The sequence below is a fragment of the Ursus americanus genome, chromosome 22, assembly GCF_024610735.1.
Source record: "Ursus americanus isolate L20-20 chromosome 22, mUrsAme1.1.p, whole genome shotgun sequence".
Classification (NCBI taxonomy): Eukaryota; Metazoa; Chordata; class Mammalia; order Carnivora; family Ursidae; genus Ursus; species Ursus americanus.
In genome coordinates this window covers 54,549,252-54,562,392 of record NC_142148.1, presented here as the reverse complement: position 1 = coordinate 54,562,392, position 13,141 = coordinate 54,549,252, and positions in this window count along the sequence as shown.

The window sequence follows — 13,141 nt, the reverse complement described above, 5'->3', positions numbered from 1 at the left end:
GAGAACACAAAAATACTGCCTCAAAAAGAGAGATGCACTCCCATGTTCACTGCAGATTTATTCACAAGAACCAGACATGGAAACACAGACCTTGGGGGCCTTATGCCAAGTAACTCAGACACAGAAAGACCAATACCAGATGCTCTCATGTACATTCCACGAGGAATAAACAAATACTGAACGCATAGACACTGAGAGCAGATTGGTAGGTGCCAGATTCGGGGATGGGGTGGTAGAAACAGGTGAAGGTGGTCAAAGTCTCAGTGTTTGAGTGAGAAAATCCGACAGTCATGAAATGTTCTGTCCAGCATGGAGACTAAAACAAACCCCGCAGCATGGGGTATAAGTTTCCCTGCTCTTTGGAAGTACAGGGCTTCTGAGAAACCTTGCACAGCAGAAATGGTGTCAAGAAGGAATGGCCATTAATTTACACGGAACAATTAGACAGTGTGCTCAGACTCCAAAATTCCTTCTCTTTGGCTTTTCTTAGGCCTCAGGACACAAATTTCTAAGGGAGGCCCAACAGAAATGAAGATAAAGCACAGCAGAGGCTCACACACACCATTCAAAGTGCTGGTGGCTGGATGCGGAGAGCGGTTCCCAGCGGAAGGAGCTGGTTGGGGTGCACGTGGCCTCTGTCGTGCTTCTCCCCAAAACAGATGCTGAACGCGATTCTCACTGTTCACCTTTTTTCATAAGAGGGAAATCCTCTTCAGGCCTCTTCTTCTTACTGAAGCTGGGTAATAACATACTTCTTTCAAGAAAGCCCAGTGTCATACTGTGAATGTTTAAAAAGTGGGGGATACTTGTACTTGAGCATTGCTGAGGGAGGAGATGTGAAATGTTCTCCCAGACACAAACCTCAGCAGATCCACTGGGAAACGCACCTTCCTCAGCATGCTGAACACGGACTACCTCCTACCCGCAGAAACCCTCTCCTTCCCCTCGATCAGGACAACCCACAACAGCTGGGAGTTACCCCAATTCCTCCATTCTCCTGCTCCTAATAGCTAACCCATCAGCAAATCCTGTGAGCTCCATCTTCAAAATGGACCGAGAAGAGGTCTAACCACTCCATCCAAGGCCACGTGTCTGGTCCACAGTGCCTGAGTTCCTGGAAAAGCTTTGTCATTGACCTGCCTTGCCGTCTTCAACCCTCTGTCATCTGTTCTCAACACTGTAGCCAGGATGCCCCAGTGGAACAGGGTCTCATGGGGTTATAGCCCTAGAATGGCTTTCTTTCACCTCTCTGAGTTCATGTCCTAAGCTGTCTCCTGTGGCCACAGGGCCTTCTTGCTGCTCCTGGACATACCTGGAATTCTCCTGCCCAGAACCTTTGCACATGCTTTCCCTTCTGTTCAGAATGCTCTTGATGTGTTCTCACTCACCTTCGGAGAAGTCTGAATTGGAGTGACAGGGACAGAAGATGAGGCTGTGTGTTGGGTGAGGCTGCTGGCCCAGAAGAAGGTTCTCTGCCAGCTCTCTGCCTGTGCTTCACTTGTCCTCAGCCAGGACCTTGCACACAGCCCTCACCTGGCACAACTCTCACCCAGGCGACCCACAGCCACCCCTGGAGCCCACCCTGCCCACAGCCTGTTGCAGAACGCATTCAGCTCTCCTGTGGGACCCCTGTCAGCTTTACCCAGACCTGGAACTCCCGCGTCTCGTGCAATGCTCCCGGATTCCACCTCTTCTTCCAAAATCACACTGGCACAAGGCTTTCATGAGAAAGATATAATGCTAACTAATGAAAGGTTCACACGTACTTTCCACTTCTGTTGCCTTTCTCTCCACCTATTTCCTACCTGTGCAAATTGTAACATATCAGTGGAACATGAACATGCTCTGAGACCTGAATCTTTCATTGCAGGTTTCTGAGGACTCCTTATGTGATAAGAAACTAGTGTATCCTACAACAGGGTGTTTTACAACTCCAATCTATAGAATAGTACAGCCCAAATCACTACAATTTTACCTCACTCTTCATGAAGCAGAACACTTTTTCCTTTCTTCTTTTACTTAAATTCCAGTTAGTTCACATGCCATGGAATATTCGCTTCAGGGGTAGGATTTAGTGATTCCTCACCTGCATACAGTACCCAGTGCTCATCACAAGTGCCCTCCTTAATACCCCTCACCCATTTAACTCTTCCCCGCACGCCCCTGTCCTGCAGCAACACTCAGTTTGTTCTCCAAGGTTGAGTCTATTTCCTTGTTTGCCTCTCTCATCACCCCTCAACTCTGTTCATCTGTTTTCTTTCTGAAATTCCACAAGCGTGAGAGCATACGATATTTGTCTTTCCTCACTCATTTTCCTTAGCTTAATACACTCTAGGTCCATCCACATCCTTGCAAATGGTAAGATTTCATTCTTTTTGAAGCTGAATCATATACCATTATATATAGGTATCCCACATCTGCTTTATCCATTCATCAGTGCATGGACTTTGGGATTCTCTCCATAGTTTGGCTACTGTGGACATTGCTGCTATAAACATCATGGTGCATGGACCCCCTTCGAATCTGCATTTTTGTATCCTTTGGGTAAATACCTAGGAGAGCAATAGATAGATCATGCGGTTGTTCAATGTTTAACTTTTTGAGGAACCCCCACACTGTTTCCTAGACTGGCTGCACCACTTTGCATTGCCACCAACAGGATGGGAGGGTTCCCCTTTAAGCAGAACATTATCTGCCGGCAATTTCATAAGAGGAAACAAAACCTCTGTGAGATGCACCCAGGGTCAGGCAAGCAGTTGCAGACTTCACCCCAAGGCTCCTGACGCCAAGCCCCTTGACGCCACCAGCATATCACTATCCAAAGGAATTCCCAGACTCTCCTTCTGACTCCACCACCAAAGAAACTACAGAGAGAATATGGCACCTCAAAATATCCAGTTAATACATTTAGTAAAACTAGAAAGTCAAGCTCAACTTTTAAACAGGAAGAGGCCGCTTTGGATAATTTTGAATTTTCCCTCCACCCTAATTTTAACTCTTCTGATGAATAAACTAATCAATGATGAAACATCACCTTTGTCAATTGACATCATCCAAGTCTGTTTCAGATGAAAAAAAGCCACCTAACTCTAGATGCTGGCCACTCAACCATATCTTAGGCATAACTGAATAAACACTGTTAGATGAAGGAACAAATTAGATGTTACAAACAGGCACAGAGTGAACCTCACCTTCCCTTTCTAATAAAAGAGGGTTCCTAGGAAACAGATGGTCAAAATACATTTGTAAGCAATAAATGGACAGAGAAATTGTGATCCCCTGCAAAGTTCTACCTGCAGGGAAACGAAGTAATTCTTTCACCAAACCCAGAATGCTGACAGCTACTTCAAATTTACTTTGTGGCTCAACTAGAGAAAAGAGAAAAGCCCATGAGGTTTTGGGATAATGAGAGGTTTTACCTCCAGCCCTGACATAGTTAGGACTTTTTGCCAAACCTATCTGTGCTTTTTCTGAACACTGGCGTCCTGTGACAAGCTGCCTCACTGACTCTGATGCTGACGTTCAAAACCTCAGGTGTCTTGGAGCCAGAGCAGAGAAGTGCTGTCAGCTGGGGAGAAGAAGCACCTCTGACCTAAAGCCTGCACACCTGCTTTGGTTTCTGGGCGAAGGGGCAACACATACTTGTTGTTCAGCAGTAATTATCTTCATTCTCAACAGACCAATGACCTTGCCTATTCTGGAAAGCAGACATACTCTTCTAAAGAAACCCTCAAATCGTCTATTCCCAACGCAACTAGAGTGGGGTCTGGTTTACGCACGCCTCCAGGCCCCCACCTGGAGGATTTTCCTGCATGATTCTAATAGCCAATTGCCACTAACCCGGGGGCACAGGGGGCATAATGCTGAAGTTGGGGTACGGCTCTGGGGCTTGCTACTCCCACACCTGTGCCTGGGGGACCAGGGCACACCCTGCTGAAATCGGGGTACTGCTCAAGAGGCATCACCTGCACTGTGTCAGAGAACTGAAGGTCGGGATTGTGTGAGATCCTTTCCCGCACTCTTCCCGGGGAACAGGGGAAACCCTGAAATTCTGCAACCCATTCCACAAAAGCCCAGGTGAGTGGGCACCGTGGAGTTCACGGGTATGGAGAATAAGGCCAGTTGAGGACATGGGGCAGAAGAGACTTTAAAGGGAAAAAGAAAACTCACATGAGTCCCCACAATGAACCCTCTCCACATGCCCTTCCAGAACCCTTCCTCCCAGCTGGGGCTCACCCTACCCCCGGACCCCCAGCCCAGTGCATGCTGCTCACTCACCAGCAGGGATCTCCACAGGACAACTCTCTCTCTCTCAGTGCCCCTTCTTCTGCCCCAGGTCTGTAACCCATTGCAAATATGGGACCGCCCACAGAGATGTAGCTCCACCCCCAAGTGGTGAATTGTCTGGTAGAGTGTCACCTGAGCCCCTTGAATGCTGGGCAACCTGCCCTCAAGCCCCTGGATCCCTGAAAGTGCAGGGGGCCCAAGAGGCGCCTCCTCTACCCAACACCAGGCACAGGCATGGGTGGGCTCGTGGGCTGGGGCCCCCACACACACCTGGCCCCTTCCAGGGACCCCTCTAGCTGCAGACCACCCTCAGAGTCCTGCCCCTTCCGTTTCTGCACCAGCCTTCCCTGCTGGAGTGTGCCTGGTCCTGGGCAAGGTCAGTGACTGTCAGAACCTCCAAGACTTGTGCTTTAGGAAATGCAATGATTTCATGCATTTTCAGTATGTACATGTCAGTATGACTTTAATCTTATGGGAGCCAAAGAGGTTCTTAATTTTTTCTTATCTTTATGTTGGCATTTTTGGTTATTGTTTTCTTCTCAAAGCAGATGTACAACCTGTGCTTGGGGCAGAAATAGGGCCCATGCTTTCAGGTTTTGCCCAGTCATTTTGAGCTGGTAAAATGTTAAAGGATAGCTTCCCTGGGATCCCAGGATCAGGGCCCACAGATGATATAAGATAAAAATTACTTTTATCATTATAATTACTCCTAAATGGAGGAATTTGAGACAAAAGCACCTTTCACAAGAGTACCAAGAAATCAAAATGATGTCCACAGAAGGCTGCCTGCTCCAAGGTCAGCACAGGTAACAGAAGTGTTCACAGTCTCTGGACTCCTGCGCTTCTCCTGCCCAAATCTCTGAAGCACACAGACCACTTAAAATCAGAATTGTAGAACTGCTAGACACCTTAGAGATGTCTGGCACCATTCCCTTGGACTGCAGAATAAAATACAGTAGCTCGTTGTCACAATCTAATTTCAACATGAAGTGCCCCCTAGATGCACTAAGTTCTTTCTCTGCAAATGTTGACTAATGTAAGTCACAGTCATACCATATAAACACTACGATGGCTGGGAAGTCATCGTAGGTAAGGCAATATTTTAGCCATGTTTATAAGCATTGGCTCACGTTGTACAAGAGGCTGAGCTGAGTGTTTTTAAATACTATTTGAGACCTGTTTTCAGCACCCTCTGAACATACCCGAGCCTGAATCGACTAAAAAAGATAGTTGGTTTCAGTAACTTTAATACCAGAAAAATATTATACTGTCTGTATTCCTAAGGATCTTTGAGTATCTAACCCAGAGGTCCTCCACTGAGATAATGATCTTAATGATCACCATTGGCAGAGGTGAAAAGGCCCGCTGAATTCCTTCCACTTGTCCACATGACAAGAAAATCCTGATACTTGATAGGTTTCCAGATCGAGAAGACCAGAGATAAGCTGGAAATAGTACCCTGTATGGAACAACAAGGGATTTGGAGTCAATTTGGGGATCCCACTTAGGTTTCTGACACTAAAATCCTCTGTGACTCATATCATCTGAGTCCCTGTCTAACCACCTGAAAATGTGCCTAAAACTATCTACACCCTAGTTGAGAAGTTTAAGAGGCAGAATGCTACAAAGAGCCAGTATGATGTCTCTCAAGAACAGGTGCTCAGGAAGCCATAATTGCTATTGGGTCTATTACTTTTCCAGAAGAAAGAACATATGTTGAATCCATATTCCCAATAGATGACTCACCAGATGATTTTCAAACCTGAAGGAAGGCCAAGAAGTCGCTCTTGTGTCATATTTCACTCAGAAATCATGTTGTTGGACTGGTGAGGATGATACGATAGCAACATCATCACTAAGAGTGGGGAGCTTCTAAATTCCATTCGGCCTTGTTGACCCCCTTAGCTCAGAGCCACCAGAAAGGGCACCTGGGGAGGGGGCACCATCATCACTATGAGTGGGGAGCTTCCCATTTCCATATGGCCATGTTGACCCCCTTAGCTCAGGGCCACCAGAAAGGACAGCTGAGGGGGACCACAGGCCAAGGCTGCCAGGTGTGGCTGGGGCAGGCAGAACTCTGACTTAAGGCTCAACTCCTGTCTAGGTTATTATAATGCTCTTCACAAAGAAAGTGCCATTGTGTGTGAGCCCTCATGTAGAAAAGGTTCAGAATTTCCATTGAGATTCCTTCTCTGACCTTTAGGATATGTAGCAAGCTTCCATTTAATTTTAAACATTGAAGGACTTCCTGGTTTTCTTTCGGCTATGACTGTGGCTCAATTCCCCTGTGGTCTAAGAATAGAATCTAGTTAATTTCAGGGTTTAACATTTGTAGACTTGATTCGTGGCCCCACCTATCATCTATTTGGGTAAAGAGTCTATGACCACTTGAAAATAATGTATTCTGCACTTATTATGGAATGTTCCCTATATGTCAATTAGGTCACATTTGTTACCAATGTTTTGTCTGCTTTTTCTGTCAGATATTGAGAAAAGTATATTAAAATCTTCAAACAATGCTGCTCTATTCACCGTGGCATCGGAGAATCTACCAGTGTTAGAAGGCAAGAGAAACAAAATGTATAAGAATTGAGGGGATAATTGTGACTATTCACAGACAATATGATTGTGTACATAGAAAATCCAAAACAGTCTATAAATACCCTGTTAGAATTAAAAATGCCATTTATAAATTTGAGATGGATTGTGCTTCCCATTGGACAGTTTCTGAAAGAAAACATAGAACCTGTCAATCTTGCGGTAGGACATAGGGTGCACTAACCATTTAAAAGAATTCTGTGGGACTTCATTAAAATGTGACATTTCTCCTTATCTTATGACCATAAGAAAATGAAAAAGTGAACCGCAGGCTGCGAAGTAAAGATTTGCAAAACACACACTGACAAAGACTTGTCAATAAAGAATTCCTGCTCATCAACCATAAAAAGTCTGTTTATAAATGAATACTTCACAAAAGATTGACTGATGGCTAATAAGAACAGGAAAGGGTGCTCTACAGTATTATTTTCAGGTACAGCAAGGCCTTTCCTAAAATGAAAACATACACACAAACCAGTATTCCCTAGATGGATGACGTCCTTATTTCTGAGGACAGCTTGAAGAACAGATTAGCATCAAAGTAAAGTGATGGAATTCCTGACACTCAGAGGATGGACAATTGACCTCAAACTACAGTGCAATTTCTAGGCATCATTCGGTCCTCTGAAGGCAGACAACTACCACACCCCTTCTTACACCACACATGTTGCTTCCCAACCCCTACCATAAAAGGAGAAGATGAGAAACAGATAGGACTAGTAGGAAATAGCAAAAATCACATGTGGGGATTATCCTGAAAGACACTGATCACATAACTAGTGTAAGGAAGTGTAGGGAACTGACAAGGGCAGAGACTCAAGAGGTACTTCTTTGGGAAATGCTGTCTGAAATCGTCACACCTTGGTACCAGGTAATGAGGGCTCAGAGCATGCCCTAGGGTTTGCTCACAAGGGTCTGCAACACCATCGCTGAGGACGGAAACTCTTCAAGACCTCAAAGCTTGCCTGATTGACAATTGGATTAAGAGATTCCCATGTTCTGAAAAGAGATACCAACTAATTGAAAGGTTCACCTGGGCTCTCTCGGAGGCCCTACAAGAAGCTGAACCATTCACTGAAAATCAATTACACACACACACACACACACACACACACACACACACACACACACACCTGTCATTTCACCAATTACTTAAACATTCAAGGTTCTTCCTACTTTTCCTTTTCACATTGATATTTATACTCACATGAAATGTCATCATTTCTAATGAACACTGATGTCAAAATAGAGATCCATTGACACAACATTCACAAAATGGAACTTCCCTGCTCTAATTTCCAATATAGCGTTTTTTAAAGTTCATACATATTTTAGGTTTTTGGTAACTTATACAGGAGAAGATCAGCATGGAAAAACTCTGAATACTGACAATGAGTTTTAAGGCTAGAGAACAAAAATTGTCAAATTTCATAGATAATAAGGAACCAAAGGGAAAGCATGGAAGCTGTAGTCGAATAATTTTACACATGTGCATCCTCTATTATTCTACTACTGAGGGGCGTGTTTTATTACCAGTATACATGCATCAATTATATTCCACGTGCACCTGAACTGGTATAATGAATTACTACAGTAGAATGAAATGTCTGGGAACTACTTGGTGGCATCTATAATGAAGAATTAAATTTCGATCTTATATTTGGTGAACTTCCACTGTCTGTCCCTTTAGACAATGGACCCTAAACAGAAGGGGGAATGAACCACGAGAGACTATGGACTCTGGGAAACAAACTGAGGGCCTCAGAGGGGAGAGGGGTGGGCGATTGGGATGGGCCAGTGATGGGTATTAAAGAAGTTACATATTGCATGGAGCACTGGGTGTTATATGCAAATAATGAATCATGGAACACTACATCAAAAACTAAGGAAATACTGTATAGTGACTAACATATCATAATAAAAAATTATTATTAGAAAAAAATTAAAAGTAAAAAAAAAACAATACAGCTTTTCTGTTTCAAGAACAATCACAATTGAGAAAAAACTAACTTTCAATCCCTAAAGCAAAACACAGACCAAGTTCCATTTCACTCCCCTTTATTCACATTCTCTGAGGGTTCTAAGCTATTTCCCTACCTCCTTTCCTGCTGAGCAGGGAGCCGGGGCTCAATCCCAGAATCCTGGGATCATAACCTGAGCCAAAGGCACATGCTTAACTGGCTGAGTCAGCCAGGAGCCCCAGCCATGCTTTTCTTAAGCAAAAGGACACTTTCTCACAATGCCTTCACATGACTTCACATGGTACCAGAGATCTGCATTTGCCTATAGGAGGTTGCAGATGAAGGCAATTGCAAACTCTCACAGTGGTTTATCAAATACAATGACCTGCCTGGTGACAGTGAAACTCTTATGAGCCCACGAGAGGATGCTGTGACACTCAGCTGTGGCTGGGCTGGCACAGAGAACCAAATCCATTTCCCTGCCTGATGTCTGTGAGGAACAGATGCCCCCACTGTGAATGAGACCCTGTCACTGAGCTGTCCAGAGATGGCCATCCTCACGGAGGATGAGGATAAAGGACAATGCCTGAGGAGACCTCATCTGTCTCTTTTATCTTTTCATATTTTTGACAGTGGACAAATCACTGCCTAGGAGTCCCCAACTACCTTAGTCCCATCTGTGAATGGCCATGAGGTTTTACAAAACACTTAAGGTTTTCACCTCACAAATGCCCACAACCACTTACCATAGGGAATCAACATTAAACAAAGATACTGTTCGTTGGAAGAGAGGTCCTGCCCACTGTTGTTTCTCACTTATATGCTCATCTTCCTTACCTCATGGTAACATAACCACCTTGATTCCTGCTTCCGTCTTCAGGAAGGCTGAGGTGACTTGAAGGGCATTACCCTGACATCATTCTTTCTTAGCAATAAGATGTGGACATTTCCCTAGTCCTACACACCCAAAGTTGAATCGGAATCAGGATTGAGGAGGCTGATGAGAGTTGAAGGTGTTTTCCTGTACACGGTGGTTTATTACCAATAAGGATGGGTCAGAGTCCTTGAAATTCCAGAACCTTTTCATTAATGCTTCCTACTCGTGAAAGATGATGTACATTGGTCTTTCCGTGTATAGTGTGGTGACTCAGAGAAAAGTGCTTAGCCCTTTCGTCAGACTTCCACGACCACTTTGGGGCTGGTTTCCATATTCACAAAGGATGATGTTAGGGCTAAGAGGGTTCCTGTACACTGTTATTTCTTACAGAGAAGTGTATGGCATTTTTGTTACATTGCCAGAACCACTTAGCGCCGGGCTTGCTGTCCTCCTGGGGACGAACCCTACCCCCAGGTCGGCCCCAGAGGGGCCCCTCCCAAGGGGCCTGGTGCCACAACGCCGGGGATTGGGGACCCCCGACCCCAGCGCCGGAGTCACCCTGCCGCCCCGCAGCAACCCGGGCTGCTAGGGGCGCCGCCAGTGTTTCAGGGTGAGAGAACGGGCAGGGCACTCCAAGTCCCCGGCGACTTTCGAAGGTCCCCCGCGCCACAACTCTTGGGCCCACACTCCCTCTTGCCAGTGCCCTCACCTTGTTCTACCCCTCCGCCTGCCACAGAGCTGGCGGAATGGGCCTGCTGGACTCCTGGGGGCTAACACTTACCCTAGGTCGCCCCCGAGGGGCCCCTCCCAAGGAGCCTGGCACCGCAATGCCGGGGATTTGGGACCCCCGAGCCCCAGTGTTGGACTCACTCTGGCACCCCGCAAGGACCCAGGCCGCTAGGGGCGTTGCCAGTCATTCAGGAAGGGAGAATGGGCAGAGCCCTCTGATCCCCCTGCAGCCTTTGAAGGCCCCCCGTGCAAAAACTCTAGCTCCCACACTCTTGCTCCCAATGCCCTAACCTCGGCCCACCCCTCCGCTCCCTGCAGAGCTGGCAGATCGGGCCTGCTGTCTTCCTAGGGGTTAACCCTATCCCTAGGTCGCCCCCAAGGGGCCCCTCTCAAGTGCCCTGGCGCTGCATGCCAGGGATTGGGGACCCCCAAGTCCCAGAGCCAGACGCATCCTGCCGCCCCGCTGCCACATGGGGTGCTAGGGGCTTCGCCAGTTCTTCAGGGCGACAGAACAGGCAGGACCCTCCGAGCCACCTGCGACCTTCGATGGCACCCCGAGCCAAAGCCAAATGCTCTGTCCCACGCTCCCGCTCGCCAGCTACCTCACCTCGACCCACACCTCCATTCACTGCACATGGGCAGAACGAGCCTGCCAGTCTCCTGGGGGCTGACCCTAACCCTAGGTCAGCCCCCGAGGGGCCCGTCCCAAGGGGCCTGGCACCGCAACGCCGGGTATTAGGGACCCCCGAGCCCCAGCGCTGGAATCACCCTGCCGCCCTGCCGCCACCCGGGCCGCTAGGGGTGCCCCTGGTCATTCAGTGTGGGAGAACGGGCAGGGCCCTCCGAGCCCACGGCGACCTTCGAAGGCCCCCGCGCCAATATGCTTGGGTCTACGCTCCTGCTCGCCAGCACCCTCTCCTCATCCCGCCCCTCTGCTCACCGCACAGCCCGCGGACTGGGATTGCCTGCCTCCTGGCGGTTAACCCTAACCCTAGGTCGGCTCCCGAGGGGCCCCTCCCAAGGAGCCTGGTGCTGCCACGCCAGTGATTGGGGACCCCAGAGCCAAACCGCCGGACACACCCTGCCGCCCCGCTGACACCCGGGCCGCTAGGGGCGCCACTGGTCATCTAGGTTGGAGAATGGGCAGGGCCCTCTGAGCCCCCGGTGACATTAGAAGGCCCCCCCGCGCCAAAATGCTTCAGCCCACGCTTCTGCTTACGAGTGCCCTCACCTGGGCCCTACCCTCCGCTTGCCACTCAGCAGGCGGATCGGGCCTGCCAGCCTCCTGGGGGCTAACCCTAACCCTAGTTCGGCCCCTGAGGAGCCACTCCCAAAGGGACTGGCGCCATCACGCCTTGGATTGGGGCAATCTACCCCAGCGCCAGACTTTCACTGCCACCCCGCCGCCACCCGGGCTGCTAGGGGCACCGCCGGTCCTTCCGGGTAGGAGAAGGGGCAGGGCCCTTCGAGCCCCCGGCGACCTTTGAAGGCCCCCTGCGCCAAAACATTTGGGCCCATGCTCCCGCTCGCCAGCGCGCTCACCTCAGCCCGCCCCTCCGCTCGCCACACAGCTGGCGGATCGGGCCTGCCAGGCTCCTGGGGGCTAACCCTAAACCTAGGTCGGCCCCTGAGGGGCCCTTTCCAAGGGTCCTGGCTCCGCCACGCCAGGGATTGGGGACCCACGAGCATGAGCGCCAGACTCACCCAGCCGCCCCGCCGCCACCCGGGCTGCTAGGGGCGCTGCCAGTCATTCAGGGCGGGAGAAGGGGCATGGATCTCTGAGCCCCCGGCGACTTTCGAAGGCCCCCCGCGCCAAAACGCTTGGGCCCACGCTCCCGCTCGCCAGCGCCCTCACCTCGGCCCACCACGCCTCTCGCCGCACAGCCGGCGGATCGGGCCTGCCAGCCTCCTTTGGGCTAACCCTAACCCTAGGTAGGCCCCAGAGGGACCACTCCCAAGTGCCTGGCGCCGCCACGCTGGGGATTGGGGACCCACGAGCCCTAGCTCCAGACTCACCCTGCCGCCCCGCCGTGACCCGGCCCGCTAGGGGCAACGTCCTCACAGGGCGAGAGAACGGGCAGGGCCCTCTGAGCCCCGGGTGACCTTCGAAGGCCCCCCGCACCAAAACGCTTGGGTCCACGCTCCCACTCGCCAGCGCATTCACGTCGGCCAGCCCCTCCGCTCGACGCACAGCCAGCGGATCAGGCCACCGGACTCCTGGGGGTAACCCTAAAGCTAGGTAGTCCCCAGAGGGGCCCCTCCCAAGGGGCCTGGCACCACCAAGCCTGGGACTAGGACCACAGGCCCCATTGCCAGACTCACCCTGCCTCCCTGCTGCCACTCTGGCCACTAGGGGCGCCGCCGGTCATTCAGGGAGCAATAACAGACAGGGTCCTCCGAGCCACCTGAGACCTTCTAAGGCTCCCCGCGCCAAAACCCTGGTGCCCGCCGCAGGTCATTCAGGGCGAGAGAAGGGGCAGGGCCTTCAGAGCCCCAGGTGACCTTCAAGGGCTCCCTGCACCAAAACGCTGGTGCCCAGGCTTCTGCTCCCCGCGCGCTCACCTTGGCTTGCCCCTCAACTCTCAGCACAACAGGCGGATCGGGCCTGCTGGCCTCCTGGGTCTTAACCCTAACCCTAGGTCGGCCCCTCAGGGGCCCCTCCCAAGGGTCCTGGTGCCGCTACACCAGG